Source organism: Hyla sarda, unplaced genomic scaffold (assembly GCF_029499605.1).
Source record: "Hyla sarda isolate aHylSar1 unplaced genomic scaffold, aHylSar1.hap1 scaffold_2522, whole genome shotgun sequence".
NCBI lineage: Eukaryota > Metazoa > Chordata > Amphibia > Anura > Hylidae > Hyla > Hyla sarda.
In genome coordinates this window covers 23,480-29,479 of record NW_026609210.1, presented here as the reverse complement: position 1 = coordinate 29,479, position 6,000 = coordinate 23,480, and the positions used below count along the sequence as shown (strand labels likewise).

Here is a 6,000-nt window from a genome sequence, read left to right as displayed (position 1 = left end):
TGATTTCGGCGGAGAAATATATATATATATATATATATATATATATATATATATATGCGCACACACACACATAGATATAAACGTATTCTCCGTTGAGATATTGCAGCCGCTGCTGTGTCCAGGCCCAGGAGCCTTAGCACTGTGCTGTGATGTCACTCAATACCACTGACATCACTAGGTGTAAACAACATCTCTCCTTTGCTGTGTATGTGACTATGGAGCTGTTTGGTGATGTCGTCTATTACGGCCTTCATAGAAGCAACAGGAGATTGTTGCATCCATCTTGAACCCTCAGAACTACAGTGCTATGATGTCACTCACTTCCACAGGCCTTGCAGAGTGTAAACAACAACAACCCAGCTTTGTTGTGTATGTAACCAAAGGGATTTGTGATGTCACCTAGAACCTTCACAGCAGCGACAGCTTTATGAGGAGCATCAGCACTGCTCTGCCTGAGCAGAACCATCACCGCCATAGGTTGTCAAATAACCCGGATTTAACCCACACAGGTAAGTCCAATGGGGTGCAGGCATGTCCTCTATGCTTACAGCTTCCCGTGGGTGTTGGTTTGATACCGTTTGGGGACAGCCAAGGAGGCATCTGCAGGCAACAAAGGTAGGTGTGTGCTTGTGTGTGTGTTTCCTATGCAGATCCTAAGCCCAGTGTCACATGCAAGTAGGAGGAGTAAGAAGGGTTCCTGGCAAATCCGGGTTATGGATTGCATTTAAAAAGGCCCCGTGGGAGTGCAATGGGCCCCTGTCTTGCTGCTTAGCAATAATGGTATGGGTTTAGGTTCTGCTGTGTGTACTGGTGGTTGACTGCCCCCCAGCCCAGAGTGTGCATGGAAAATTGTCTGGCAGCCTCCCTGACAGCAAGCAGTGATAGTGCCCATGAAGGGGACCTTGTTGGGCCCGCCCCTTTCACGGTTATCGCTTCTCGGCCTTTTGGCTAAGATCAAGTGTAGTATCTGTTCTTATCAGTTTAATATCTGATACGTCCCCTATCTGGGGACCATATATTAAATGGATTTTTGAGAACGGGGGCCGATTTCGAAGCTTGCTTCCGTCGCCCTATGCATTGACCCGATATGGCAGTATCTTCGGGTACAGTGCACCACCCCCTTACAGGGTTAAAAAGAAAGATTCCTACTTTCATTGCTACCTGCTTGCTGGCTAGCCAGCTAGCCAGCCCTGTGGGCCTTGCTGCTGCTGCAGCCAAAAAACAAAAGGTGGTGCTGCTGCTGCTTCTGCTGCTTCTGCTTCTGCTTGTGTCTGGCCCCTGTTGGAGCGTCCAGGCACAGGACTTCTGCTGCTGCTGACTAAATGGCCTCCTTAATTGGATCATTTGAGTAGCCAGCACACCTGTGCAGGTAGGGCATGACATGATAGGCAGCTGCCTTGATAGCGGGTGGGTGCTGAATGTTCCTAATTGACAAAATAAGATTAATGCTTATGAAGAAATATAAAATCTCATCCCTTCCCCAATATCGCGCCACACCCCTACCCCTTAATTCCCTGGTTGAACGTGATGGACATATGTCTTTTTTCGACCGTACTAACTATGTAACTATGTAACATAACATGGGGGGGGGGTCTCCTGGCTGTTCACACAGGTGTGTCATTGCTGTACATTGACCATGCATTGCTTCTGTGGTATTGCAAAGGCAAAGACAAATGCTTCCAGCCATCCATTGCACTAATGGATTGGTCATCAGCTGGCTGTCTATGTCCCGCATCAATATAGACCAAAGTACAGAGGGTTAGGCTATGCTATTGTGCACCTACCTGATGCATCAGAAGGTGCGAGGCCCTTGCTAAATTCTGTGCACAGACTTTGAGATCTATGCTTTAGACTGTATCTAAACCTGCTCCAACATGGACTGACATTCTGGCCTACTTTCAGCCGATGCGACTTGTCTGTCGCTGAACAGTCGCTTTTTATGTATTCAGCACCTATGTATAATGTTGTAAAAATGCTCTAGAAGCTAAAGTCGCAGAAATGTCACACATATTTGGCCTGCAACTTTCTGTGCGACAAATTCAGACAGGAAAAATCAGTATAAATCCTTAGAAAATTATCCCCCAGTGTCTCCATCTGCTGGCGGTATTGAATAAGCATTGCTGCACTGATGGGGTATGCATTAGACGAAAAAAAAGAAGAAAAAGAAGAATAATACGCCCAGAAAAGAGGCGAAAAGGAGAAAAACGTAAAAAAACGTGAAAAAAAAGTAAGAGGAGGAGAAGGGAAAAAAAGGTGGAAATGGGTTTAAAAGTGATTTCGGCGGAGAAATATATATATATATATATATATATATATATATATATATATATATATGCGCACACACACACATAGATATAAACGTATTCTCCGTTGAGATATTGCAGCCGCTGCTGTGTCCAGGCCCAGGAGCCTTAGCACTGTGCTGTGATGTCACTCAATACCACTGACATCACTAGGTGTAAACAACATCTCTCCTTTGCTGTGTATGTGACTATGGAGCTGTTTGGTGATGTCGTCTATTACGGCCTTCATAGAAGCAACAGGAGATTGTTGCATCCATCTTGAACCCTCAGAACTACAGTGCTATGATGTCACTCACTTCCACAGGCCTTGCAGAGTGTAAACAACAACAACCCAGCTTTGTTGTGTATGTAACCAAAGGGATTTGTGATGTCACCTAGAACCTTCACAGCAGCGACAGCTTTATGAGGAGCATCAGCACTGCTCTGCCTGAGCAGAACCATCACCGCCATAGGTTGTCAAATAACCCGGATTTAACCCACACAGGTAAGTCCAATGGGGTGCAGGCATGTCCTCTATGCTTACAGCTTCCCGTGGGTGTTGGTTTGATACCGTTTGGGGACAGCCAAGGAGGCATCTGCAGGCAACAAAGGTAGGTGTGTGCTTGTGTGTGTGTTTCCTATGCAGATCCTAAGCCCAGTGTCACATGCAAGTAGGAGGAGTAAGAAGGGTTCCTGGCAAATCCGGGTTATGGATTGCATTTAAAAAGGCCCCGTGGGAGTGCAATGGGCCCCTGTCTTGCTGCTTAGCAATAATGGTATGGGTTTAGGTTCTGCTGTGTGTACTGGTGGTTGACTGCCCCCCAGCCCAGAGTGTGCATGGAAAATTGTCTGGCAGCCTCCCTGACAGCAAGCAGTGATAGTGCCCATGAAGGGGACCTTGTTGGGCCCGCCCCTTTCACGGTTATCGCTTCTCGGCCTTTTGGCTAAGATCAAGTGTAGTATCTGTTCTTATCAGTTTAATATCTGATACGTCCCCTATCTGGGGACCATATATTAAATGGATTTTTGAGAACGGGGGCCGATTTCGAAGCTTGCTTCCGTCGCCCTATGCATTGACCCGATATGGCAGTATCTTCGGGTACAGTGCACCACCCCCTTACAGGGTTAAAAAGAAAGATTCCTACTTTCATTGCTACCTGCTTGCTGGCTAGCCAGCTAGCCAGCCCTGTGGGCCTTGCTGCTGCTGCAGCCAAAAAACAAAAGGTGGTGCTGCTGCTGCTTCTGCTGCTTCTGCTTCTGCTTGTGTCTGGCCCCTGTTGGAGCGTCCAGGCACAGGACTTCTGCTGCTGCTGACTAAATGGCCTCCTTAATTGGATCATTTGAGTAGCCAGCACACCTGTGCAGGTAGGGCATGACATGATAGGCAGCTGCCTTGATAGCGGGTGGGTGCTGAATGTTCCTAATTGACAAAATAAGATTAATGCTTATGAAGAAATATAAAATCTCATCCCTTCCCCAATATCGCGCCACACCCCTACCCCTTAATTCCCTGGTTGAACGTGATGGACATATGTCTTTTTTCGACCGTACTAACTATGTAACTATGTAACATAACATGGGGGGGGGGTCTCCTGGCTGTTCACACAGGTGTGTCATTGCTGTACATTGACCATGCATTGCTTCTGTGGTATTGCAAAGGCAAAGACAAATGCTTCCAGCCATCCATTGCACTAATGGATTGGTCATCAGCTGGCTGTCTATGTCCCGCATCAATATAGACCAAAGTACAGAGGGTTAGGCTATGCTATTGTGCACCTACCTGATGCATCAGAAGGTGCGAGGCCCTTGCTAAATTCTGTGCACAGACTTTGAGATCTATGCTTTAGACTGTATCTAAACCTGCTCCAACATGGACTGACATTCTGGCCTACTTTCAGCCGATGCGACTTGTCTGTCGCTGAACAGTCGCTTTTTATGTATTCAGCACCTATGTATAATGTTGTAAAAATGCTCTAGAAGCTAAAGTCGCAGAAATGTCACACATATTTGGCCTGCAACTTTCTGTGCGACAAATTCAGACAGGAAAAATCAGTATAAATCCTTAGAAAATTATCCCCCAGTGTCTCCATCTGCTGGCGGTATTGAATAAGCATTGCTGCACTGATGGGGTATGCATTAGACGAAAAAAAAGAAGAAAAAGAAGAATAATACGCCCAGAAAAGAGGCGAAAAGGAGAAAAACGTAAAAAAACGTGAAAAAAAAGTAAGAGGAGGAGAAGGGAAAAAAAGGTGGAAATGGGTTTAAAAGTGATTTCGGCGGAGAAATATATATATATATATATATATATATATATATATATATATATGCGCACACACACACATAGATATAAACGTATTCTCCGTTGAGATATTGCAGCCGCTGCTGTGTCCAGGCCCAGGAGCCTTAGCACTGTGCTGTGATGTCACTCAATACCACTGACATCACTAGGTGTAAACAACATCTCTCCTTTGCTGTGTATGTGACTATGGAGCTGTTTGGTGATGTCGTCTATTACGGCCTTCATAGAAGCAACAGGAGATTGTTGCATCCATCTTGAACCCTCAGAACTACAGTGCTATGATGTCACTCACTTCCACAGGCCTTGCAGAGTGTAAACAACAACAACCCAGCTTTGTTGTGTATGTAACCAAAGGGATTTGTGATGTCACCTAGAACCTTCACAGCAGCGACAGCTTTATGAGGAGCATCAGCACTGCTCTGCCTGAGCAGAACCATCACCGCCATAGGTTGTCAAATAACCCGGATTTAACCCACACAGGTAAGTCCAATGGGGTGCAGGCATGTCCTCTATGCTTACAGCTTCCCGTGGGTGTTGGTTTGATACCGTTTGGGGACAGCCAAGGAGGCATCTGCAGGCAACAAAGGTAGGTGTGTGCTTGTGTGTGTGTTTCCTATGCAGATCCTAAGCCCAGTGTCACATGCAAGTAGGAGGAGTAAGAAGGGTTCCTGGCAAATCCGGGTTATGGATTGCATTTAAAAAGGCCCCGTGGGAGTGCAATGGGCCCCTGTCTTGCTGCTTAGCAATAATGGTATGGGTTTAGGTTCTGCTGTGTGTACTGGTGGTTGACTGCCCCCCAGCCCAGAGTGTGCATGGAAAATTGTCTGGCAGCCTCCCTGACAGCAAGCAGTGATAGTGCCCATGAAGGGGACCTTGTTGGGCCCGCCCCTTTCACGGTTATCGCTTCTCGGCCTTTTGGCTAAGATCAAGTGTAGTATCTGTTCTTATCAGTTTAATATCTGATACGTCCCCTATCTGGGGACCATATATTAAATGGATTTTTGAGAACGGGGGCCGATTTCGAAGCTTGCTTCCGTCGCCCTATGCATTGACCCGATATGGCAGTATCTTCGGGTACAGTGCACCACCCCCTTACAGGGTTAAAAAGAAAGATTCCTACTTTCATTGCTACCTGCTTGCTGGCTAGCCAGCTAGCCAGCCCTGTGGGCCTTGCTGCTGCTGCAGCCAAAAAACAAAAGGTGGTGCTGCTGCTGCTTCTGCTGCTTCTGCTTCTGCTTGTGTCTGGCCCCTGTTGGAGCGTCCAGGCACAGGACTTCTGCTGCTGCTGACTAAATGGCCTCCTTAATTGGATCATTTGAGTAGCCAGCACACCTGTGCAGGTAGGGCATGACATGATAGGCAGCTGCCTTGATAGCGGGTGGGTGCTGAATGTTCCTAATTGACAAAATAAGATTAATG

The 6,000-nt window shown here is 46.7% G+C and overlaps 3 non-coding genes across 3 annotated transcripts; all 3 read left to right on the top strand.

Moving 5' to 3' along the window:
* The first annotated feature begins 928 nt into the window (after window positions 1-928).
* LOC130323667 (U2 spliceosomal RNA) lies at window positions 929-1,119 on the top strand. Its single transcript, XR_008868896.1, has one exon. It is a non-coding gene; the product is annotated as a U2 spliceosomal RNA (small nuclear RNA).
* A 2,087-nt stretch (window positions 1,120-3,206) lies between these two features.
* Window positions 3,207-3,397, top strand: LOC130323666 (U2 spliceosomal RNA). The gene has a single exon (XR_008868895.1). It is a non-coding gene; the product is annotated as a U2 spliceosomal RNA (small nuclear RNA).
* Window positions 3,398-5,480: 2,083 nt separating this feature from the next.
* Window positions 5,481-5,671, top strand: LOC130323665 (U2 spliceosomal RNA). The gene has a single exon (XR_008868894.1). It is a non-coding gene; the product is annotated as a U2 spliceosomal RNA (small nuclear RNA).
* The last annotated feature ends 329 nt before the right edge of the window (window positions 5,672-6,000 follow it).